At 39.5% G+C, this 27,392-nt stretch overlaps 1 long non-coding RNA gene across 1 annotated transcript; it reads right to left on the reverse strand.

The window, feature by feature from the left end:
• Nucleotides 1-1,264: 1,264 nt before the first annotated feature.
• LOC137186762 (uncharacterized) lies at nucleotides 1,265-27,392 on the reverse strand. The gene is made up of 4 exons (XR_010929098.1): nucleotides 26,793-27,392; nucleotides 24,102-26,597; nucleotides 5,463-5,562; nucleotides 1,265-2,168 (listed from the first exon to the last, which is right to left on the reverse strand). It is a non-coding gene; the product is annotated as an uncharacterized lncRNA (long non-coding RNA).

Raw genomic sequence — 27,392 nt, forward strand, 5'->3', positions numbered from 1 at the left:
TGGCAGAGCAAACACACAACAGGTCAGAGCTGTGGCGTTGGCTGTGAGAGACACAATGGTACAAAGACGAGAGGGGTTAAACAATATTGAAATGTTTGGATCCCTTCCTTGTCGTCCAAGCCTGTGACATTGACTTATGGTGACGCCCTCCAGCCTGTTTTACTTAGACAGTTAAATGACAAATGGTCCTGCCTGTCAGCCAACATCTGTTATTCATCTCCGGCCTCGGCTGGCACTGCCAGGCCATCAGTCTGTGTGGTGCTGGCCTGGCAGCCACCTTTAAGTCAGCCTCCCACGGCTCAGTCACACAATTATGGTCATCAGCAACCAAACTCCTTCAACCGCAATCACACGCTATCCGTAATGTCTTTGCATTGCTGCCTGTATTCAAAGAATAACCACTTGTATAAGTTGAGTCAACCGCACTGAAAAACATGAATCTTCGATTACTCCTGTGTTGTTGGAGCAGGAAATAATCATAAAATAAAATAAGCAGTCTTCAAAGTATAATAGAATAGAAGTAAGAATATAGCAGATGGAGTAATATAAACACACAATATCAACACTAGAAGCTGTTCTTTAAGTTATTTTTATATAACATTACAATCATCAGCCTAAATGATAAAGTAAAGCATTCCATCTGGCCCCTGAGACCCTGTAGAGTTGCCCTAATTACTCACATGCTCAAATGTGTACGCTAATACAGCTTCAGCTGGAACATAAATGCATGAGAAATAATTGCAGCATTATGTTGGTGTTAAAAATACCAACAGCAGAACTTACTGAGAAAGAGAATATGCAAAACTCCAAGAAAACATACAAAACAATATGAAATTATATGATGAAGTATAAATTACAGCAGTTGATATTAGTGGGACAAAATTACAAATTAGATAAAATTAGATGTACATATGAGATGAAACTGAATAATGTGATTTGATGTGATGTTCAGTTTTTCTCCTCAGGAAAAGAGAAAATTACTCATCTCAAATAACAGTACAAATTCCACATTCTGCTTTCCTTTCTGCTGGATGACACAACTAATGTCTATCCTCTGAAGGTGGAATTAGATGTTAAGTCAAGGTTAAATGACAGAGTGCTTGCACTGTTTTGTGTTTGGACACTGTAATGCAGCGTTTCTTCAATGATTATGGATAGTAGGGGAGCAGCATAAGTGTTTAGGGACTGTTATCTGCAGCCTCTTTTCATTTATGATGGTTTTATAATGCTCTCTTCTTCATGGATCACACTCTCACAGGCACAATACCGTGCAATACTGCATACTTTATTATGTTCAGCAACAGAGGTTAAACACACAGTACACACTGCTGCCCTTGAAGAGTGTAAGTAAGCAGCTGTTTATTGTGGCTGCACAGAAGAAGTGGAAACACCGGAGAATTTTGTCTATTCTGCCTGAAGCTGCACTATGCAAAACTGGATCTACAAAAGAAAAGGATGTCCTATTTATCCAAGAGATACAGTAGATTTACTTTATCTGACCTGATGGGATTCAGGTGCTTGATCGTCCCTTGTAAGTATTGTTCTTTTCCAACTTGGAGATAGCTTTGGAAACCAACCAACAATTTTCACGTAGCTCAGTGGTGGTGTGGCAAAGTTCAACAAATTCAACAGAGTTCAACAGATTGTTAGTTGTTAATCTGCTTTCACAGAACATGGACCTGAAGAACCTTCCTACAATAACGTCTGGACAAATACACAGCTTGTTTCACTTTCAATAGGTTTGCTATGATATGGTGGTTGTTCAGGGAATGTCAAGTTTCTCCAAAATTATCCAAGAAATAGGTAAAGTACCTGAAAAAATCGGAGGCAGAAAAAAAGCATGCAGTTGTAGAACTCAGCTTCATTTTAGGACAATACGCACATAAGTTCCTCATCAGTTTCTACAGTGCAGAATCAGCAGCACTTCTTCCCATCCATGTTCTCCTGCACTTCCTGAGGGATGGCAAGGCGTTTTCAAGCTAGATAGGATGTGCAATTCCTCCAGTGTGTTGCAGGGCCTTCTTGTAGTTGGACATGTCTCGAATACCTCCACCAGGAGATGTCTGGGAGGAATTCTGATCAGATCCCCAAACGTCCTCGAGTGGCCTCTTTTAACAGGAACAGAAATTCCACTCGAAGCTCCTTCCAGATACTCGATCCCAGGCACACTGTAATAGAAGCTTATTTCACTCGGTTTTATCCTTGACGTCATTCTTTCATCACAATCACTGTAAAAAAATATTTACAAAGTGCCTGAATAATGCGGGTCAACTGCAGGTCAAAATTTAAATTTGTCCAATACTTTGTTTGCTGCACTTGTGTTTCTGTTTAATTAGCAAATGTTAGTATTCTAACAAGCTATATGGTGGACATGTTAAACATTGTTGTTGTTATTGTCAGCATGTTAACACATGGGCATTACCATTTAGCTGCAAAGCACTGTGTTTGAGTACAGCCTCACAGAGCCATTCTTGTGGCTGTACATATGTATTTTTGTGTCGGCACAACAACCAGCACCAGCAGCACTCTGACAAGTTTGGTATTTTCCTGATCCTGAAAGATTTATTGAAATTTACTGGCACAGTTAAGACAAATTTTTGTCAAGGAAATACTGTAGAACTTTGCTAGCTACCTATCAAGATAGCAAGGTCTCAAGCTAATATAGCATAGACAGAAATTGTATGTAAAAGTAACTTATTACCAGCCCATCAGAAACTACCCCTCCAATTCAGCAAAACTGAGTGAAGGAGGTTATTATCGTGAACTCATGTGGGAAAATAGCAAATGTTCAAATAAATTGGAGAGGAAAGAGGAAAATATAGACTTTTGTTGCTGAAATAAATGTTTATTTGCGTGATAATAATTTATATTATATATAATTATGTGCTTGGATTTTTTTGTTCTGTACTAGAATGTCACATCATGCATTCAGGAATGAATATGCCACTTTACAATTGTTGTTGTGCTTGTGCAATTAAGTCTTGTTTTAAGAGGATGTTTAAATGAACTGTCCATTAATGGTGATTAATTGCTACAAACACATTTTGTGCTGCCTTATTAAGACAGAAATTTGACATCCAAATGAAATGAAAAAGAAAAGTATTAAATGAACAGTCATTAATTTTTTTCAAAGATATTTACTGACATGATGCCACATTATATCTAGATAATGAAATCCTTTGAATATATCTCTTGTTTGCACTTTTGGCTGCTAATGTGCAGAGTTGCACAGGGCACAACTGTTATCTTGTCTTGTATAGGAGGTGAAACTTTGACTTGGGAAAGAGGCAGCATATTGTTCAGTGTCAAATTACATGGATTATAATCCCATGTGAAGTTAGACCCATCAGTTTATTATGCTTACACTCACAGTCTGTTTCTAGCAGATAATATATGTAATCATGTGTTGTCTTTCTACCACTCTGAGAAGTGGAAGTAGAGTTTCCACAGCCACTAGGTGTTGTACATGTTTCTTTACCAGGGGATTTTTAAACTGTACCACTACTTGAATATTTAAGATGAGTAATTAGAAAGATAACAGATAGTATCATTGAAATGCTGCTGGGTTTCAGATACTTTTGTGATATGCTCAGCAGGTCCTACACTCATGTCTTGACCATTGACTGTAAAAAATAATGGATGTGGCCACTGTGATGTAGCCACCATCACCCATTGGTTTGTGGACTCCCATTTTGAAGCCTTAGGTTTGCATTTTGACTGTTCAAAAATATCTTGGATTTTTGGAGCCAGATGAGACCATATTTGGACGAGAGGGTGGAGCTGATGCGCATTTACAGTCTATGGTTAACTGTGATTTCACTAGTGAAAAACAGCCTTAAAACCATTAAAACAAAATGTACTTACCAGAAAAAAATTAACATTCACCATCTTAGAGGGTTGTTTAGTACAACTCAACGATGAACAAGACTTGTTTAGGCGACCAAAATGTTACAATTAAACGCACAATTTCAACCGCTAGGGATCTCTCAATCAAAATAATAACAAAAGATGGAATGTGATGACGGTGTGAAGTAGTGTGGGATCATGGGAGTTGTTGTCTTTATTGTTAAACAACCAGCTTCTCCAGGATAGGATTACTCCAGTATTCATTGTTCAGGATGTTTTTACTGGGAGCCAAATTATCCGCAGAGGTCTCTTCCAAACGGACCCGGTGATTACAGGTAAAAACACTGAATAAAGCAGTTTCATGTAAAAAAATCGGTGTTTCTCTGACACTGTCCAGTGGGCACAGGATGTCTGGTAGGGGCTGTTACCTGAGCTGCTGCTAATGTTTGCACAGCTTATTTCTCTGATGAGGATATGCAGAGGTCTCCTCCTCTCCAAAAACAAACGTACACAGGGATTTAAACTGTAAAAATATTGAATAAAGCAGTTTCACCTAAAAAATCAATGTTTCTCCAACAATGTTTGGCGAGCACCAGACGTCCGGTAGGGGCTGTTAGCTGAGCTGCTGCCAACATTTGCTCAGTTTATTTTTCTTATAACCTTAGATCCAGGCGTTCGACAGGTTTCTACCAGGAGCCGAATTATCCACAGAGGTCTCCTCCTCTCCAAAAACAAACGTACACGCAGATTAAAATCAGTAAAAATACTGTATAAAGATGTTTCACCTAAAACATCAGTGTTTCTCCGACAATGTTCGATGAGCACCAGACTTCCTGGAGGGGCTTTCTAGCCGAGCTGCTGTTAACATTTGCCCAGCTTATTTCTCTTATAACTTAAGATCCAGACGTCATGACTAAAATCCCTCATCAAAAATATAGTTAAAAATGACCAAATGTATAATGAAAATGTGGCTTAAAACTGAATAAAAGTCAATTTATAACAGTTACAGTTGAACAATCAACAAGCCGATGTATTATCTTGTATGTGTGTAAGTTACTCTTTGGTAGATGCAATTGTAGCGGACAAACACAACGCCGTCACATGCATCTTGTGGACTATTGGTAGAGGGGTATGACGCCATTGACAGGCGACCAAATGAAACGGTCCGTTACCTTAATTAAGATTACAGATTTCTCTGGGTTTGAAAATTGTTGGAAACATTTGGGATAATGTAAGTACACAACTCAACAAAATCTATAACATAGGTCTAGTTGTTTTTAGACATTTTAATGCGGAATAGTTACGTATTATAGCTTTAACTTTCATGAACTGAAATAGCGATGGCTACGGCTGCGCCTATACTCTGTGAATCTGGGGTTACACCATGGTTATGTTCCCTAACCAACACTGTCACCATGGTAACCCACCTGTCACTCAAAGCGTCCACGCCCTTAATTATGCATAAGTTTAAGTCTTAATAAAATTTAAATGGGTAAGTTATATAAAAATTCACCCCCTGTACAGTTGTCATTGATGAGGAAATTAGCTATAGTGACCAAAACTATTTTTTGTAAAGTTGGGCATTTTAGCATAGGGGTCTATGGGGATTGACTCACCTTTGGAGCTAGCTTAGGCGTTGGCTTCATTTTTCAGCTCTGGAGGCTGCCACTTGGTCTTGACACAATATAAGGTGTCAATGTGCTGCAGAGTCCTGACCTGAAACACATCAGAAACAGACACTACCACATTTACACTGGAAATTAAACTGAACTATTATTAGATTAAAAGGCCCAAATATTGCTGATACTCTTGTTTGTATGATGCAGAATGGAGGTTTTAAAAAATTAAAGAATTCAATATAGGAACCATTCTATTTGGTGAATTTGCAAAGTAGATTTGGAACGGAGAAAAGTACCCAATCCCACCTGAGACGAAGACCACGTAACTTTCTACTATGTCTTCAAGTGAAGTTCTAGTGTCAGGTACAGACATTGGTAGGAAATCTTCTCCAATACAACAAATGATTGTGTTAGTGGCAAAAGGTGAAAAAATTGGAGAGTAAAAACAAACAGAACCCGCTGATGCTCTCAAAGTGTTACAGAGGTGTCGAAGGGGTCACTGTCACAAAGCCTTGAAAATAGAATCCGTGGAGAAAGTCAGGCCCTTATTCCAGAAGAAATAAGAGGCAGGGGAAAAAGTAGAGTTCCCTTACTTTTTTTCTTCAGTGCTGGCCTGCATGTCTCAGTCTGTCTGAGGCTACTGCAGTTTTTCGCCTCGTTGACTTGTTAATGATGTGGTAAAGGCACGTATGAAACCAGTTAGATCAACTCTGTGAGGCAGAAACGCGGCATCATCTGCAGCAAATTAACATTAGTATCATGTTTTGCATGTCATGAAGCTGGATAGTAGGCTCTTCTTTGCCGCATGATTGAAACATTAGTTTCTCATCTGTTAAAACACAGCTGTGACTGGTTTTCTCTTGCCATTACACTGACAGGAGGAGACAAAAGATGTGCAGAGGACTTTGATAGGAGGGTCCCTTGCAATAATGTGTACAGTGCAGTTGTTCTAAGTGGTGCATAGGGTTTTGTCTCAGTGTACACCTGACACACAATGTCTTAGGTTCCAATAGCACAACAAAAGGGTTCAGTACACTTCAAATGAACTAGTTTGTAGAAAGTGTCAGCAGAGCCCACCTAAAGGCAAAAGTGTTTATACCTCTTCTGAATTGTCACACTCAAAGGTGAAAAGCCTGCCGTCATAGGTCACACCTTCACGCCAGTCTTTTCTAAAAGGCATGTTGCACTCAACAGCACATCTGGTTAATCACTGCATGGAATGAGAATGATTGTCAGTTTTGGAAAGTTAAAAAAATCGGCCACAGATTTCAATTTCTCCAAACAAGTAAAAATACAGAAAATAGTTCCTGCTTATCCCTCCTTTTGTCTTCTTGTACTGAATTGATTTGAGCAGCATTTATCTGTAATCCTTTTGTTTGCAAATCATGCTTGTTTTTATTTCTTATTATTCAGGAAGAAGTAATAATAGCAGTAGGCATAGCAGTAGATGAAAGTTGTAATAGAAGGAGAGTAATAGCTTTTGTTGTAGAAGTACACTAGAAGCAATTCCAGTCAACTGTAGGCTGGTGGTAGTTACAGTAGTAGCAGCAGCATCATTTGCAGTATTAAGCACACAAGCAGTAATAATAGTAGCAGGAACGTGAGCAGTTATAAACATTGTACCAGTAAAACAGTGAGAAGTTTAATAAAATTACAGTGTTATCTGCCATGCTATGTTAACTAAGAAACCTGTTGTTACTTCACAAATTTGATTAACAGCTACTGCGTGCGTGTATTGTATTCTCTTTAAAAAGGGTCTTATTATTCACTATGTGTACCAGATATCAAACAGGCAACCTACATTGAAACTGGGACACAACCCAACAAACATAATGTGGCACAGCATTTATCATTTTGTTTAGCCTCACATTTAACTTGTATTGACTTTATTTAACCTTGTTTAACAATTGAGTAATCCTGTTGAGATTAAAGCAGTTTTTCCAGGGAGATCTGACCGAGAAAGCAGCATTATGACCAGCATACAGATGCAGAAAATCAAAAGGCCATTTGCAGAAGTCCATATGTAAAGAAAATATCTAGACTCCTACACATCCACATCTTTTCTGTACACATGCCCTTTTGTAGACGTATACACTTTCTGTTAATTTCAATATTTTTCATTTTCTGTTAACCTCATATTACACAATAAACGCAGAGAAATAAAAGGCCAAGCCTACACATGGATAAAGTATAGATGTGTCTCTCTTTTTTTGTTTACTGCTTTATAGTACTGACAGCCATGAGTGATCTCTGAAGCTGGACCACAGAGAGTTACTGTAAATATTAGATTTTCTCTCTGTGCGTGCGGATGCAACTTTAACATGATTTCTGACTCTGGTGATGTGTCTTGCTTTGGTCTGTGTTATGTTTTTACCGTTTCACCCAGTGGAACAGTTTGGTGGTTTTACACACATAAACAAGCCCTGAATCTGGGAGAAAGAGCTCAGATCAGAGCTCTAATATTAATCAGACCTTGACTCTCCTCCTCCCTGACTCCCTACAGGTATAAAAGACCTTGCCAGCACAGTGGATGGACTCCTCCTCCTTCATTTCAGACTTCACAGCCACTCCTTCCATCTTAACAAAAAACCTAGACTGCAAACAGATTCATATCAGGCCAATAATTGAACAGCATATGAGATGTTACATGCTGTTTCCCACTGATATAATAGAAGTTCCCTCCCTTATTTGACTAAGAAAACAGAAACCTAATTTTTTTCAGGATTTTTTTTTCATATCACATATCTGACCAGAGAAATCTTTCCACTGTGGTGTGGGATAATTTAAGTAAACAGCTTCTGGGATGCTAGTCTGTAAAACCAACAACAAAATGTTTTTCTGTCTGTCTCCACTCATGGAATTTTAGTTTCTCATGATCATCTAAATAGATGTATTGACCCTGTCAACACTAAAGCCCTACAAGAAACACTGAATATATTCAGTACTGTATTTTGGGGGTGTTGTCATAGTAAGAATGTAGTCCACAAAATACCAATCCTTGCTTTCAAAAATCGAGACAATTTGAATTACACTGAAACTCAGTGTTGGAAAGTAAGTACATTTATTCAAGTACTGTAATTAAGTACAATTTTGAACTTAACTTACTTGAGTATTTCCATATGATGCTACTTCCATTTGGTATACTTCCACTCCACTACATTTCAGAGGGAAATATTGTATTTTCTACTCCACTACATTTATTTAACAGCTTTAGTTAGTTTTCAGATGAAGATTTGACACAATGGATATTAAATATAACAAACTTTTGAAATACAACACATCGTTAAAGACTAAACTAGTGGTTTCCAACCTTTTTGTCTATTGACGTCTTACAAAAAGCAGTGTGTAGTCAGGGTCACATTTCAGGGATTTTTCCCTCTAAACTTCTCACATGGTTTCATTTCAATAAATGTTCAAATGATCCAATATTTCACCAAAAATCAAAGATTAGAGAAAAAGTCCAAAAACTAAAAACAGATTTGTGTATCAGAACTTGTTTTTTTCTTCTTTCCTCTCCCATTAATCATCTCACAACTGGTGACCCTTTGGAGAGGCCCAACCCCTAGGTTGGGAACCACTGGACTAAACTAGCTAACTGTATATAAAGTAGTTCAAACTAGCTCCACCAAACTAGCTCCAGCAGCTACAACAGTAATATGCTGCTTACACACTGATGCTTCGGTATTAATAATCTAATGTCATAAATAATAGCCTAACATATCAGTAAGAGGGACGAAACCACTGCTTTTACTTAAATACTTTTAAATTTTGCTACAAATACTTATGTACTTTTACTTAATTAGGATTTTTCATGCAGGACTTTTACTTTTAATGGAGTATTTTTGCATTGCTGTATTGGTACTTCTACTTCAGTAAAGGATATGAGTACTCCTTCCACCAATGCTGAAAACAGATCTCCTAAAAATACTTACTAATACTCTTTCTTGCCATCAAATCACATTATACCTCTCCCATATCTTCCTCTTTAGCTTGGTCAGAGTGCATAGAAGCTACATTCCCACTGCACATTGGTCCCATGACATAGAGACATACTTTCATTAGACTGTGATCTCAGCTGTCTTGCTCTCTTGGTGATCAGCTGCCTTTATGAGGAATGCCATAATAAGATGCAGGATGAAGAACCAAGAAATATCTCTGGTCGCGTAAAGCTATTAATTTGCATGTAAGGAGGAAGTTGTATATTGTCTTATTTCTTTAACTAATATCACAAAATGTATGCTATATAAAAATAAAAATATTTAAGAAGAACCTAACAAGTTTACAAGGTGCTGACCAAAGAAAAGCAATAAACATTAGAACCAACAACCAAGTAAAAGGATGAGTAAAAACATCAGATAACACAAGCACCAATAAAACCACACTGTAAGAAAGCTGCCATTGAGGACCTCAGGATACAAACAGGTAAATATGAGGTCAAGGCCAGTGCTTTGTAAAGCCAGTGGAGGACATCTAAAATAGGAGCAATGTGTTCATACTTCCAGGATCCTGTTAAAAGCTGTGCAGCTGTATTTTGTACCAGTAAATGATGTATGCTTGGTTAGGACCGTAATGTGATGCGTTGCATTAAAGGCAAAACTACGGAGTTAACTAACTTTGTAAGTCACCCTGAAAAAGGAATGATCTTATTTTTGGAATACTCCTTAGCTTTAGAAAGCAAGACTTTACAATGCTTTCAATTGTCCCCTGAAAGTCAAGTCTGAAGATTTAGCTTAAGCTGATAAGTTTCCAGGTTTATCTTTGAGTATTTGTCTTTGGGAGGACAAAGAATCTCCATCTTGTTCTGATTAATCTGCAAGAAATTTTGAGACATCCAACAATGAACGTAAGATAGGCAGGTCAGGAGGGAACTAAACAAATAGGACCTGATGTTTTGAGCTGGAGACAGATCCCTGTATCATAGCAGTAGAAAGAGACTTCATGTCATTGAATGATGTGGCCCAATGGGAGCATATGAACAGAGGAAAGTAATGGGGCTAAAACTAACCCTACCTGCTTAGTGTTTGTCCGTCGTTGCCGATTACTCTAGAGTCACAAATGCATCTGCTATTTAGATTTTGTGGCCTCTAACCTTTGACCTTCTTACAGTCGTATGCCTACAGTATATATTTTAAGAGCAAGAAACTGACACTTGCTGAATTGATTTGAAGTACTGTACGTAAATGTCAGTCTAAGCAATCACTCACACTGTATGTGTATGTGTGTGTCTTCAGGACTTGGCCCTATTCAGAATCTGCCCATCCAGTAAAAGAGCTTGATCAGAATGGGTTGTGAAGGTGTTGAGCATGACACATACTTTTTCCCACAGGACGATCCCTTGTATTTTGCTGAAGCCTTGTCTACTTGAATCCAACTCAGACGCCCCTTCTGACAAAAATTATTTAACAGTCCTTCATTTTCACTGCCTTGGGCTTTCTGTCTCAACTCCTCCTGTTAAGCAAAGCCTCAGTGTCAGGGGAGTGAGACTGAAATTCACTTCAGGGATACAGAGGAGGATAAACCCATCTAAACTCAGTTTACTCACCTTTTGAATCCCAGAATACGGCTTTCCATCTTTTTGGTCTGACATAATTGTTTATATCAAATATTTATTATATATATTGAGAAATCTAAATATATTTAGATTTCTCAATATATACAATATTTATTTCCCACTTCAACAAAACAAAGACCCACAATCTTAACAATAAAGCAAAACAAGACAGGAAGACAAAACAAAGTAAAACAAAATAACATACCACAGCAACATACATTTACCCCGCACTTCAAACAAACAAGCTCAACCTCAGTATCTTCATATCTGATCAACTTAAATAAACATACATATACATCACATATAACTCAAATACTATTCCTCTCTGTCGAGTACCCCGATCTTTTGTCCTTCACCAGCTGAAACTTCAACAACGATACAATCCTCTACATTCTGATAACTCAGTCGTTGTGTACTGTGCGCCATTATTGTCCACCTGTCCTACATTCTGACAATAAATAAGTAAATAACACAAGAAAAGAAGCGGTTTAAGTATGTACGTATGTATGTACTTTTTTCATGTACTCAATGCTTGTAATAGTTTACCCTATATGATTTCAAATTGAGTTAATCGCACAATATGTAATTTCTGCCACTAGGGGTCTCTCAATCAAAACAATAACAAAAGATGGAGTGTGATGACGATGTGAAGTAGTGTGGGATCATGGGAGTTGTTGTCTTCATTGTTAAACAACCAGCTTCTCTGGGTTAGGATTACTCCAGTGTTCATCGTTCAGTATGTTTTTACCAGGAGCTGAATTATCTGCAGAGGTCTCCTCCTCAGTGTTTCTCCGACGCTGTTCACTGGACACAGGACGTCCAGTAGCAAACCAAGCTGCTGTTAACGTTTGCTCAGCTTGTCTCTCTGACAACTTAAGATACAGACATTCAGCATGTTTTTACCACAGGCCAAATTATCTGCAGAGTTCTCCTCCTCTCCAAAACAAATGTACATGGGGATTAAAACTGGTAAAAACACTAAATAAAGCAGTTCCAATTAAAAAATTGATGTTTCTCCACAGAAAGAGGACGTCTGGGAGGGACTGCTAGCCAAGCTGCTGCTAATGTTTGCTCAGCTTATTTCTCTTATAACTTAAGATCCGGATGTCCAATGACTACAATCCTTCATATGGTTAAAGATACAATTAAAAACGACCAACATCTAAAAGGTTTATCATAAAAATGTGGCTTAAAACTGAATAAAAGTCAATTTATTACAGTTTCTGATGGGCAACCACAACGCCAATTCATTATCTTGTATGCGTATATTCTTTGGTAGATGCCATTGTGGCAGACAACCACAACACCGACACATGCATCTTGTGCGCGTATACTCTTTGGTAAAGGGGGTAAGAAACCATTGACAGGCGGCCAAATAAAACAGACTGCACTGGGTTTGAACATTGTTGGAAACATTTGAGTTAATGTAACTACCCAACTCAACAAAATATAAAACTTAAGTCTAGTTGTTTTTAGACATTTTAATAAAGAAAAGTTAAATATTATAGCTTTAATTTGTTCTTTTCGATGGCCATTGTCTTTTCCATGTTCAAATTATAACAAATTTCTTTTTTCAGTGTAGTAGTGTAGGAGGGTATGTGGATTTCCAATGTTTTGAGTATCAATTTCTTTAATACATTTGATGAAAAAAGAATAATCCAACTCTACGGATACTTCACTGTATCCTGTAACATATCTTGAAATATACAAATTGATTGATTAAAATTAAATTTTAATCTAAAAGTATTTTTTGGAAAAGGTATCAGCTCAAAATACACTTCATTTTTCTCCATGTTGCTTCTAAGTTTCTTACGATGAAAAATATGATACAACGCACTCGACTCATGATAATAAAAGCAGGGTGCTGAATCCTTAAAGTAGTGACTATGAATAAGAAGGGCTAGGACAGCACACCTAGTTTATTAAGTGTGCTGTAAAGCTAGTAAACTAAGTGTGCTGTCCTAGCCCTTCTTATTAAGTTTCTCACTATAAAATTGACAGAATCAATGTTTTTATCCTTTGAAAATATAAATGCAAAAAGGTTTTGATGATAGACTCATGTATTTTCAGCTGTTCTATTGTATTTTTGGCTATATGGCATAGGTAAAACGCTTGAGTAGCAAGTTAATATACTTCTAAATCTGGGAGATTAAATCCCCCTTCCAACTTGGAAGATGGAAAGCCTTACTTTAATTCTATGATGTTTCTTTCCCCATATAAAGTCTGTAATAATTTAATATGCTTTTTTTAAAATAATATTTTAGGTGGGGTAATTGTTACTGTCAAAAATAGAAATAAAAATTTTGGAAGTCACATCATTTTAAATAGATTAATTATTCCTGTAAAGTTTATAGGAGGATTCATCCATTTAATCGAGCCAGATTTCATATTATTGAATAACAAAAAATAAAATTTCCTTAATGAAGCTTAGCAAAAGTTCAGTCAGGAAGACAGATATTTTGCATGCTCAGGTCTGTAGTATTATTTCTCAATCCATCTGTCATTCCCATCCCTCAGGCATCCCTCAGCTGTTCACATCAGCTGGTCACATCTAACCAATAGCACGGTTACACACCTTCATTGTCAGCCCATCATATTACAGCTGTCTTTTTAAATATGTTCTCTCCCTCTCTGCCTAGTGCTTTCATGGTTCCATTTTGCACGCCCCACCACCTCCCCATCACAGCCCAGTCATCAGTACATCACTTCATCAACCTCATCAGCCTTATCAGTCTCAGCAGGAGTCATCAGCCACCACCACCAGCATCTTGGGGGGGGGGGGGGTTATCTTGCTGCTGCTCAGGACTGATGTCCCTTGATTCAAAGTCTCCCTGTAGAGTCTAAGCACCAAAGACTCACTTCACTTGTCTCTCCTGATTGAAATACATCTGTTGCTTATTGTCACTTATTACACATCATGTAATTGATTGTTGTAAGTTCTGTGTTATGTTTTTTGTTTCCCTACTGCCATTATTTCTGTTTTTTTCCATATTAATTTTATAACCTGAGACCATTAAATATTCAGAAATAATTTTATACACAGGAGGTATAGATTTTTCAAAATTAGTTAGGTACATCAAAAGATCATCTGCAAATAAATTGAGTGTATATTGTTGTTTACCTATATTGACACCTGTAACTTTTGGATCATCTGATTTTCTCTGCAAGCGGTTCTATTGCTAGACCAAAAAGGAGTGGGGAAATGGGCAACCCTGTCTAGTACCCCTCTGTAATTTAAAATCCCCAGACAGTAAATTATTAGTATAAATCTTAGCTGTAGAATATTTATATAATAATTTTACAAAATTTTATGATTTCAACCAGAAGATTACATTTAAACAAAAAAGGCCAGTCAGACAATAAAATGCTTTTTCAGCATCAACTGCCATCACTGATAAATCTATATTGTGCTTTTTTGCATGTTCTATTATGCCAAAACATTTTGTTCTATTTTTTTGTAAGTACCTGTTTTTAATTAACTCTGTCTGATTGCTATGTATTAGATCTGGTAAAACCTTTGCTAATCTGTTGCTAATAAGTTTAGTTAATATTTTATTATCACAATCAGTTAAACTTATAGGTCTAAAGTCTGAAGAGGATTATCCAGACGTGGTTTTAATATAACAAAGATTACAGTTTGATACATAGATCTAGGAAGGACTAAATTATTTGCCATGTATCTTGTCATTTGAATTGATAAGGGACCCAATTTGCTCCTAAAATGTTGAATAAAACTCAACAGGAGATCCATCCATGCTTGGGGCTTTCTTGAATACAAATGTTTAAATTGTTTGTAATATTTCAACCTTGAAATGGACACTCAGTCATGAACCCAACCGTGCTGTGCCTGCTGACCTCAACCAGGCTTCACCTCCTGCACCTGTGATGGAAACAAAGACTGATCCCTGTTCAATTGGCTGCGTTGCAGGATTTGTGCACAAAGTAAAGGTTCGTGAAGATGCTGTACCAGTGCAACAAAAGTTAGGTGACTCCCCTTTGCTGTGCGACAACCAGTCTCTGATGAACTTGACATGGCTCACCTTGGATTTTCCCAATCGTGGTTACAACAAGGAGGGAAGGCAGAATCCGTTGCTGACAATCACCCACTGCCCCTCATGGAGGAGCTTTTGAGTAAGCTCAGGGGTACTTCAGTGTTTTCCACCATGGTCTTGGCCTCAGCTTACCACCAGCTACCATTGTATGAAGACAGTTATGACCTGACTGCCTTTATTACACATGAAGGATTTTTCCACTACTGACAGTCCCTTATGGCTTGGCCTCCTTTCCATCCATGTTCCAAAAAATGATGGAAACAGTGCTAAAAAGTCTACCTGGAGTACGCAACTATCTCGACAATGTGATCGTTGCCGGACCTTCTCAGGATGAGCATGATGGGAGCCTGCATGTTCATTCAGACATTCAAGCCTCAGATTCTTGGGCCATGTCATTTCCAAAGAGGGAATTCTGCCTGACACAGATCACATCACAGCAATCCATGATGCCCCAGCCCCACACGACCTGTTCTCTGTATGGTTCTTCCTAGGACTAATCTAATGGTACAGTAAGTTCCTGCTGAACGTCATTACACTGGTGGAGCTGATGCGAGAGCTACTGAAGGATACTAAAAACTCTTGGTTTGAATGGACTGTGGATGCAGACCCCAGTCTTAATGAACTGAAACGGTTGCTACTTGACAGTCCAGTGCTTGTAGTATTTGACCCCTCCCTTCCAATTTTCGTGACAACAGATGCATCAAACTATGGGCTGGGTCACAAATACACCCAGATAAGACTGAACGTACTGCTTAATTCGTATCATGGAGCCTCACCGCTGCAGAAAGAAAATATTCAGCATTGGATAAAGAGGCCCTCACGTGTGTGTTGAAAAGTGGAGGTCATATTTCTGGTGATGGTGCTTCACACTAAGAACAGGCAACCAAGCACTGACAGCACTGCTTGCTACCAAAGGAATTGGCCAGGCAGGCATGAGAGTGGTGTGGTGGTCAGTTCGATTGTATGATGTAGAGTACAGACCAGGGTCACAGAGCCAGGCTGCGGATTTCCTGTCATGTCTGCCACTACCTGTCAATACAGCTGCAGTGGACGAACCTGATATCTGTACTAAGAGCTCTATCCATGGATGACTTCACATCTGCCTCTGTACGATGCCCTGAACTCAGCCCTACACTGGCATCACATTTCCTGATCCTCTACAAACTCTCTGTGTCCGACGCCTTAGTAATGAGAGGTGAGTATTGCTACATCATTCCTGTTTCCCTGCGCACTACTGTGGTCCACTTAGTACAAGGACACACCAAGGAGTGGTGCACACGAAACAGAGGCTATGTGAACTTGTACTGGTGGCTTCAGATGGACAAGTGAACTAAAACAGCTCCTGCTCCACTCCAGCCAATTGAAGTGCCAGACAAGCCTTAGAAGAAAGTGGGATTGGACATTGTGGGCCTTTTTGAGAATACTCCTGCCTCCTGTAGGTTTGCAGTGACTCTGGTGGACTTCCAAAGCAAATGGCTTCCTGACTTCCTGCAAAACTACCATCTAACACCTCACGCAACGACTGGTGTCTCCCCATCTGAACTGTTACACAACAGGAGAAGTTTGAGAAGTGTGCTACTGTGAGAGATACAGTGAAAAAGGAACAAATTTTTCACATTTGTTCCTTTTTATCATTTATCAATGTACTGTAATCTAAACAGTACATTGATAAATATTAGGGTGCAAAGACCCATGCCCTCAAACCTGGGGATTCAGTAAGAGTGAAAAAGCCTGACCATGTCCACAAAGGTACACTGAAGTTAACACCACCCTTGTTTATTCAGAGACAGATTGGACCAAGCACTTTTGTTTTATGTGATAATGAGAGGTGGAATGCTTCACGACTGACTTACCTACTGTGGAGCAGTCTCATACAGCTCCAGTGACTCTCAAGTTGTCACTCCACCTACTTGGCTAATGGATTTTCAGCTGGGTTAAGGAATGTAAAGAACTGCGTCAAACAGTTACCTATGTGTAAGAAATAAGATGAATGAACAATGCAAACAACAGCAAGGTAACAAGTAACAAGTGTAATGACCTAAACATTATTAGACAGTCTGTTATTTTCAATTATTCTACTGCAGTATACTGGGGTTGAAATAGCCACTTAAAAAATATGTAGTATACTCTGTGACATGTTAGGAATGCTTTGGTTATTACCTTAAAAGAAATAGTATTGCAGCTAAAGTTAGGTTCAGAGTGTTACTAACCTAAGTTGCCACAAATGCCTCTTATGTTTTACTTAGTCTATTTTGAAATGTACCTTACATAACCTTTTAAGTAAGGGGGGAATGTCATTTCTGGCTAGCAATAAAGCCGGTTAAAAGGAGTTCTTGCCTTGCTGATTATTACTACTTTGCTACTTCTACACATAACAGTCCCTTCCTATAATTATAATTCCTGTCTGATTATTATCTAGTATATTCTGAATTTTATCTAAAAATGCTAATTTGCTCCTGGAGGTATATACAAAGATACTAATGTACTTTCGCCATATAAAGTACAAGTTAAAATAAGAAACTGGCCATCTCGATCTTTGTGTCATGCTATCAGTGAAAAGGGTATATTTTTATTGATCAAAATTCCCACTCCCCTATTACTGCTGCAGTGGTGGCAGCATAAGCCTCTCCCACCCAGTCTCTCTTCAAATATGCAATTTCCCCTTTTTAAAATGTAGTTCTTGTAGGAAAACAACATTGGAAGAAAGACTTTTTAAGTGTGCCAAAACCTTGCTTTTTGTACCATTATATAAACATGGACATTTCATTTGATTCACTGTATTTTATTAGTTTATACAGATGAAGAATCTAAATTTACCTTAGCTAGATTTACTACCATAAATTTTGAGTAAAAACAATAGTTTGTCAAGTGAGGACCATATGGGATGCCAGTGTCAATAGTTCATACAGACATCTAAATGATTTTTTGCAAACAGAAATAAAGGTGTTGAGCAGACATTTAACAGTGGACATACATACAACATAAAATAAAGTACAATTAATTTAAGGCGCACTACCTACTAAATCCCCCTGTAGGGTCTTTGAACTCCACTTCTTCACCCACTGTGCCTAATCCTGCGGATCTTAATATTGCTATTTTTAGGGAGATATCTACGCATACATTCATCTATTGTTTTGGGATGGGGAGGTGCCCCCATCCCAAAAACATAGATGAGAAAAAATGAAAAAAAAAAATGAAAAAAAGAGGGCTCAGGAGATATCCTCCTTTTCCCTAATCAACTTCTCCAGATCCAGTTTATTTATTCCATTAACAGTAGAAAGGCCTTTTATTTTAACAATGCTTTAATGCTTTAATGTGAATGCAAAATGGATAATAATCAGTCCACAGCAAAGGTTAAGCCTGAATCAGTGAACAATTCACCAAATGACATTAAACTTTAAAGCAAAATGATCAACCTGCCACGAACAAGCCAGCAGAGACAAAATAACACTATGACACCGTAACACTGTTTTCCCCTTGAATGCCCGCAGGAATAGTAGGAAGGCTGAGAAAATGGTGTTATGTGTTGCTGTTCACAGTGCTCATGTGAGTGGAGTAATGGTAAGTGGCCGTATGTAGGATCATTTGAGGAATGTAAACTGTGGGGAGGATTTGTATGTGAATATTGTAACTAAAATCATGGTGGGTGATATGCCTGTTTGCAAACTGTGGACCCCATCTCAAGTTACTGACATATTTAGGAGAGCCCCCAATCCAATTACATACCCAGATGAATATCTAGTGTGGCTTACACAAGTGTGTACTGTCTAATACCTGATGTGAAGCAACTGATAACGTTCACAAATGGGACTGACTTTATGCTGTGTGAAGAAGAATTTGATTTCCCTTAGCTTATAGCAGACAGCTACAAATAAAACACTGATCGACTGGTTAAACAATGATGCCAAAACAGTCATTATAGAATGTTTTCACAGGTTGTTCAGTGTGTGCAGGGCAGTAAGGAGCTCTTGCCCCCCCTCCCCCCCCCCAACCACTGGTGAAAGGCCATGGCAAGTGAAGAAGTGGCTCTTCTTCTTCCTTCTGCTGGGTGGACTCAGGCAGGGGACCAGGGTGGGCAATCCAGGTGATCCAGCATGCTCAGATACTCAAAACACTAACACTGCTACAGTTTTGGAACCACACGTGGACAGACATTGTTTGCAACCACACATGGATACACACTCTTTGCAATTTGTTACAGATCAACTAACGGAGAAAATGACTGAAGAGAAGGACATTTTTCTGATGAGACAGTGTAAAAAGGACAAGTCAGAAAAGACTGATAGACATGTTTTTCCAGGCCTCATCCAAACGAGGAGGGAAGTAAATCCCATTACCTTTGATTGCTCCACTGACAGATATAAAATGAATGTCTGTAATGTTGCTCATCCACTGTTCTGTTCTAGGGGTAAATGGTGGTGGGCACCTCATGCTACAGAGTCAGTTTAACTAGTATAACTTTCACCAAATACAGTGAGAGTGCAGTACACACCTCCTATCCCGTTAAATGGGACCACAGAATTATGGTGTTTCACTAATCAACGGATACAAGGTAATCCTGATTGCAAACTGTGGGATGTCAGTATTCACAGGATCAGAATAGTTTGAAGAGTTGCAGAGTTAGTGAATATGTTGAAGAGGATGACTTCCACTATCTTGCCACCTTTTTGTCTATAAACAGTTTTAAGCAGTTAAGTCCTTGCAATATGTAGACTTTGCTAAATTCATTGCAAAAATAATTAACGAGCAATACCTTCCCTTAGGACTCAATTTTGCGACCCTGTTGTGTATTACCCATGTGCAAATGTATGTGAAATTAGGATTTGAGTACAGAATCCAAGTAACTTTGGTGCAAACCAATTGTTCCAATCCTCTGGTTGACCAAATTTGTGTACCGCAAGCCTTTACCCCCACTGTATTAGCCAAAGCTATGGTTTACATACAACCGTGGTTTGGTACTAGGTCCTTAGGTTCAGTTAAAATACAAAATTGTACAGTTCCCTTAGAGACTAACCAAACACCTATGCATGATTTTTGGTTTATGGTTTATCTACCCCCTGTGTCAGTTCATAGACTACAGAATGTTTATTTATTCCCAAGGAGTAGGGAAGTGACAGGGCAAAGACTTAGGAGAAAGTAATTGCAACACAATAGTAGAGATCCCTCTAAACCAATCTCCATTACCTGAGAGAGTATATCTAGAGTGTGGAGAAAAAGCTTATAGTTGTGTGCCTTACGATGAATCACATGGTATGTGGTATTTAGCATATCTAATCCCTTTGATTACGAAGGTAGAGCCTACAGAAATAGCCAAATTATACCCTCCATTACACAGACACAGAAGAAAAATCACAAACATACAAAAAATAGCCAGTGGTGTTCTACCCTAGTATGGTGTATATGTCTCACGACAGGAACTCATATTCTTATCAAAGGTCCTTTAGAGGCATATTAATTCTACAAGCAGAGCTATGTTAGCTGAGTGTAAGGAGTTGCAAGAAGTCAAAACTGTAGTTTTGGGGGGGCATGCAAAGTCATTGGTACTGAATGTTGCTCCTGTATTTGAGATGCAACCACAGAGGTTATAGATATGGTTTATGATACAGCTAAAGGTAAAAAAGAATTACATGAGAATCATGGATTTAGCTTGGGGGATTTTTCAGGTGTATTTGGGTCTTGGGGGTCTGGATTAATTAATTTTTCAATCACCCTCATGGTATCAAGACTTCTCTTGATTCTTCTGTGTTCCTGTTTGGTGACAGCTCTTAAACAGTTCACAGAACTGCCATGGTTCCGTCACTGACTCTAGAGACTCTAAAGACTCTGACTCTATATTCCTTAGTTGCCATTGTCCACCAGTCCACCAGATGCCCTCAGACTTTTTCTCTGTTTGGTGAAGACTGAACTAAGTAGGAGAAGTGTTACTTCTGTACTTAAGTTATTTTTATGTATATTTTCTTAAGCTATACCAGTCGGTTTTCTGTTATTCACTTTAAGTAAATAGACAGAGATCTACTATTGGAATATATGAACTTATGGGTTAAGTTTGTTTATGTTTTCTGTCTCCTGGTTCTGGTGTGTCTTTAAAAGATTCTGGCATTATAATTATTTTAGTTGCCTTTCTATTTGGTCTGTCATTGTTTTTATTTCAGTCTGTATTCACAGCTTACTCAGTCTTACTTATTAAGAGGTGTGTTTTCTGGGTTTTGGTTTTCTGTTTGCTCTGTGTTTCCCTCCTGTATTCCTGCACTACTCCCCAGCCCACTCCACACCTTCCCTGCTCTCAGTGATTTTCCCCAGCCTGTTTTTTCCCTCCACAACTGCCCTGTATCAGTCGTGTCAGCCCTGCCCTGCTCCCTATATTTCTCAGCCAATCAACTGCCCTTGTCTAGTCACCTGTTCCCTATTCCCTTATTAGTTCTGTCTGTGTTTAAGTCTTGGTTTGCAGTTCAGTTTTTTGGATCCTCTGTTCTGTTCTGTTGGGTTCAGTTCAGTCTGTCAGTTCAGTTTGCTCTGGTTTGTTCTGCCCTGTTAAGTCCCGCTCTGCATTCTGCTCTGCTCAGCTCGCGAGCTTTTGTTTTTTGCCTGCACAATATCAAAATAAAGAAGTTTCTTCAGCCACAATCAGCTTATGGTCTCTGCATTTGGGTCCACCTGCTCCGCTACTTATAACAAGAATCACTACTGCTATTCAAGCCACTCAGCAGATGGTAAGCATTGGTAATAATGGTTTTGAGTTGATGTATGATGACCTCTGAGGATTTGAAGATTGGGTTCATCTGGGTAATCTGTTTGATGAAATAATGAATGATGATGAAAATGTTTAAAAACCATGACATGTTGAAGAAAAAAAAATCCCACATTGTTTAAGTGTATTCTTATGTATTTGAACTAAGAGGCATACATCATACTCTAAGCAGAATTTTAACATTTGCTGGGTTCTTACACATGTCTGTCTTTTGGTTTGTCAATGACTTATTCTTATAGTTAAGTTTACTTGCTTTTGCAATTCTGATTTAGTTAATCATATGTTCTATATACTGCAAGTAGCCTTAGTAATGCAAATTGTTTGTGTTTTTAAAAAACTTTTTTCGTCTTTAATATAAGTTCAATTTAATCATGTATTCAAATATATTTTCAATTCAAATGCATAGTAGTATGCACTTACATGGATATACGTAACTTTCACTGAATATTGATATTTTTTGTTTCTTAGTACCCATTTCAGATGATCACTACATATTCCAATCTCTAGAATCACTAAAATCATTAAGTACTTTTGGATCTAATATGCTATGTAAATGTTAATTTTACATTTGAACATTTTTAGAGTCAGGTATGGGTGAATTGAGATGTTAGTCTCTATTTCTGTGGTGTTTTATTAAGACTCATTTTTGTCTGTTTTGATTTGGTGAATTAAGAAAATATCTTCATATCTCTAATTAGATGTGTGTGTGTGGATTTGTGTTAACATGTTAAATATTTGAGAATCACTATATTACACTACACTACATTAATCATATTACTACACTACATTCATCATATTATTAATTCTACATTACATTGTTATTTCTCTATTGTTATATAATCTATTCATATTAATCTTTGTATACTTTGATTCAGGCAGGTGTATGTTACTCTGCTAACAGACACCAAAGTTAGACAGCCACCATACAGAGGATTCATGGATTATCTAACTATTACAACCACTACACACATCCAAGCTTGATGGATCCTAACAGCACAGGAAGAAGCAGCCGCATGGGCCAGGAACTACATTTAAACCTCAGAAGTCCAGGGCTCTGATCATCAGAAAAGGGAAGGTGACACAACAATTCCAGCTCATGGCGCAGGGGGAATCAATACATCTATTGTGGGGAACCCAATCAAATGCCTTGGGAAGTGGTATGATGACTCACTGGGAGACCAAAATAACATCAGAAAGATGCAGCAACAGTTGGGAGAAGAAGGCCTGTGGAATACTGTCAGGTCAGGGCTCCCAGGGACGTTCAGAGCATGGATTTACCAACATGGATTGCTACCACAACTCATTTAGCCACTAATACTGTATTACATAGCACTAAATGCAGTGGAGACTATGGAACGTACCATCAGCAGGCACCTATGGAGGTGGCTTGGGGTGCCACCAAGCTTCATAAGTGTAGGGCTGTACAGCAAATCCTCAAAACTACAACTACCGATAACATCTGTGGTTGAGGAGTACAAAGTTGCCAAGACCAGACTAATTAAGACCCTCCAGGACTCAAAGGATGAAAAAGTCCAAAAGGCTGGAATCAAGGTCAAGACAGGAAGGAAGCACTCTGCACCAGAGGCAGTAGCACAAGCAGAAGGCACACATGTATACCAGGGCCGACAGGGGCTTGGGAGCTCATAACACCAGTCCTGAAAAGGGGCCTGCTGAAAGAAGAACCCTCCTACAGAGAGAGATCAGAGGAAGAGAAGAGGAGCTGTGTCAGTCCAAAGCAGTAGGCCTGGGCTACCAGGGTGCATGGAAGAGATGGCAGACTGAAAACCACACTATCACATGGACTGATATCTGGAGGTATCCACCATTGCAGCTCTAATTCCTCCTCTGATCCATCTATGACACCCTCCCATCCCCAGCAAACCTCCACAGATGGTCACTGGTAGACAACCCCAACTGCAATCTGTGCAGGAAGAGAGGTACTCTAGAGCATATACTGACATCTTGCCAAGTAGCCCTCACCCAGGGGAGATATACTTGGAGACATGACCAGGTCCTTAGAGAACTGGCAGTTGTGCTGGAGATGGAACACAAGAGGAAGGGCAAGGCAAACAATCAGAAGCCTATGTCCATGGTGTTTGTGAGGGAGGGGCATGAACCAGGGAAGCAGCCAGAAGGGAACAACTTGGGCAAACTGAGCCATGCGACAGACTGGAGGATGGCTGCTGATTTGGACAAACAGCTCACATTCCCAGACACTGTACCAACAGCAGACCTGACATCATCCTGTGGACCAAGACTAAGAAGATTATCATGATAGAACTTACCATGCCTTGGGAAGAGAGGTGTGATGAAGCCCACGAGAAGGAAGACCACGCATCTGGAGGGAGGACGGCAGGGGATGGGGAGCACCGGTTAACCCTGCCCGTGGCCGAGGTAGGAACCAGGTGTAGGCAGCTTTGTTGTGAACAATGTAAACATCCCTCTCTCCCTTGGCGTATCTAGGGGCACACTGTGGTGGAATCACGGGGGGAAGAGGGAGAGAAGGAGAAGGGCCGCAAGCTGCCTCACCATGGCAACCAGAGACCGCAGGTGGGGTGACGCTCCCCAGTTCTCCGAAACATTGTTAACCTCCAGACAGCCAGAGAACATGCTGGAACAGAGTTGGAGCAGAGCTAGGATCGGAGACGGAGACAGAAGAAAGCAACGATGAGGCATGGAAACCACAGGCCCACCAGCACAGAGACTAGACATCACCCAGCGTACTACGGTGCAACACACAACGGGCAGAGTTCAGACTCTACTCTACTGTGTAAGTATAAGAAACAGCATATGCTTGGGTATAAGCAGCGCCTGGTGTTGTGAGGGTGATCTTTCCTTGTGTTATTAGTGAGCAGCGGTGATCAGCAGGCCCACGGGGGACAGTGGCTCCAAAGAAGACAGCAAGCAAACGACCGATGAGCCCCCACAACGAGGAAAGGCCAGCGTCTCTTCACAGCCCAGATTCACCCAGACCTCATCGCTCAAGTGAACAATCCCTCTCCTCTCCAATTAGACTGTATGCTGCGGCATAGAAGACATTATCAAGGTTGGGCTTTCTTAGTTGTAGTTTTAACATTTTATAGTTTCAGTATTTTTAGTTTCCCTATTTTATAGTTTAGTATTTTAAATATTAGTAATTTGTAGTTTTAGTAGTGTGTAGTAGAGTGATCCCTCCACAGTAGGTTGGGAGTTTTTTTTTTGTTTTTTTTTTCTCTTGCCTCCTTCTCCACCCAGTACAGCCCACTGACACCTGTAAGCACGCAACTAATTGTGGCCCGGTGTTGGGATTAAATCAGTGCACTGTCATTCTCTTGCTGTTGTCTTTGTGTGACGAGCTGCTGGCTGAACTAGGGCCATCAGTGTTTGCAGGGGGGCTGCGCTGGACTTTGGCCTCCCCCCGGTGTCTGTAAGGTGAGCTTTTGCCCAGCTTTCTGGTAGGAGCGTGCCTTGTACAGGTAGCTTAATTTCTGCTTGTTGTTGTGCTATAGTGGAGCCTGTCTCTTGGCCTGCTGGAAGCTCACAGCGGGATTGTTGTGCTCCGAACCGGTGTGTGGGGAAGCGTGGGCAATTTATCGCTGCTGTCAGCGTGTTTGGGCTACGGCAGTCACAGAAACTCTCCTCCTAGTACCTGGGAGGCTGCACCTCTGCTTGCTGGTGACTGTTTTAACATTATGTGGGTATTTACTGTCCAGGCTGCATCCCGCGGCATCCCACTGCCCTCCAGCCTTGGCTGCTGTTCTGGTGTTGCTGCTGTTCTCCTCCATTTCACTGCTGTTAGAACACAATCTCCGCTGCTGCTATGCTGTAACCTGGTCTACTGCACGTCATTTATGATGTATCGACCGCTGGTATCTTAGCGACCCTGAGCCAGAGGAGGGTATAGTTTGTTGCTTAATTAATTTGGTTTAAGCTTTTTGTTCATTTTCTTTAACTTTTCCTTTTGTTTAATTTATTTTCTCTTTTTTTCTTTTGCTTATCGTATTTCTTGTGCTTTAGTTTAATTTGTTTAATTGTACTGACTTCTTTTTTTTTTCTAAATTCAATTTTGTTTTCAATTTGACTTTGTTTTTTTTTTTTGAGTTTTGCTCAAAAAAACCGTGCACCGGTTGGTCGGCTCATGTTATATGTTCCCCCTCCTTATGTGCCTGCATTGATTCTCTTCCTCTGCCTGTAGGAGCCGTGGGCCTAGGCCGGGCCGGCGAGATCTTTCCCCCTGGTGGTGGTCCCCTCACGTTCTGCTGTGGTGGTGTTTGTAGCCCAGTTTTTAATCCTTTGAGTTCATTGGACTGGTATTAAATTAATTCTTGAATTATAAAGTTGCATTGTGTTCCTTGGTTACCATGAGTTGCTCTCCTCCCGATTTATTTTAAAACATACCCTTCCTTCTTCACCCGTCCTTCCTCTCCCTTTATTCAAACTGGCTCCAACGCAAACCAATGGGTGATGTCACAACTTGCTACGTCCATCTTTGTATACAGTCTGTGGTTTTAACTGGTACTTTTTGCCTTAAGATCATAACAGAGATCACAGACTCCCGTACGTTTTATACTGCATCTGTATTTCTGGCATGGTACAGCTGAGAGGAGAAGAAGAAAGCTTTAGCTGTCATATTTGAGCGGTGTGTCCTTTGATGACAGTGTCTTCTTTTTAGCTTTAATGTCCCAAGTATGAGATTAACCAATGATTACATCAGCAGCAACACTCACATTATGCCAAACAAAGATTGGAAGCCAGCTGCATCTGAAGACTTGAGACAAGGAAAATGATTCCCAATTCCTTCTCTGTCAAAAATGAATTAGAGTAAAAAAAAACATCTTATTGTTCTATCATCACAACATGCAACATCATTATCCCTAACTGTCGGCATACATAGAAAATACTTTGTTGTTACTTAGCAGTAACATATAAATGAGTAATAAAATTATAAATATAACATAGGCAAGACTGGACTTTCTCTATTCCATTTTTCATCTCACCTCTCTCCTTGAGATTTTTAATGATTCTGCCCCCTCTTGCAGGTAATTCTGATCCTTAATACGAAGCAGTCTATGCCAGTCCTTATTTTTTAACTTGAATCTGTGGCAGAAAACCCATTAAAAGCACCACTTAACATTGCTGAAGTGTGGCGCTGTGACACCAGGTGTGACCTAAAAAAAAGGTAGACGGCATAATTAGACATGGCAAATTCAGGTCGGAGAGGGCATCAGTCTCCCGTTTCACTTTCCTACAAATTAGCGACAGAGCGGATGTATTCAAATAATGAATCATTTCTCCCTGACAAAGTTAAAAGGAATGAGCTGGAGAAGACCAGAGGAGAAAGTGGGAGAGAATCAGAGTGTTACAAAGAGCAAATCAGACAGTGTACGCTGACAGAGTAACATGGCTGGTTTTTGAATATCAAGTGAAGGCTTTCTTCCTCTGATGAATACATATGGCCAGGGAGAAATGATCTCTTCTTCCTGACTGCAATGATGATGCCCAATGAATGTGAAGGAGAAGCAGATGGCAGCCCGAACATAGACAGACCACTACTGTCGTTATCACATATGATGGAGTGGGAGAAGGATGAATCTGTA

The sequence above is a fragment of the Thunnus thynnus genome, chromosome 1, assembly GCF_963924715.1.
Source record: "Thunnus thynnus chromosome 1, fThuThy2.1, whole genome shotgun sequence".
NCBI classification, from domain to species: domain Eukaryota; kingdom Metazoa; phylum Chordata; class Actinopteri; order Scombriformes; family Scombridae; genus Thunnus; species Thunnus thynnus.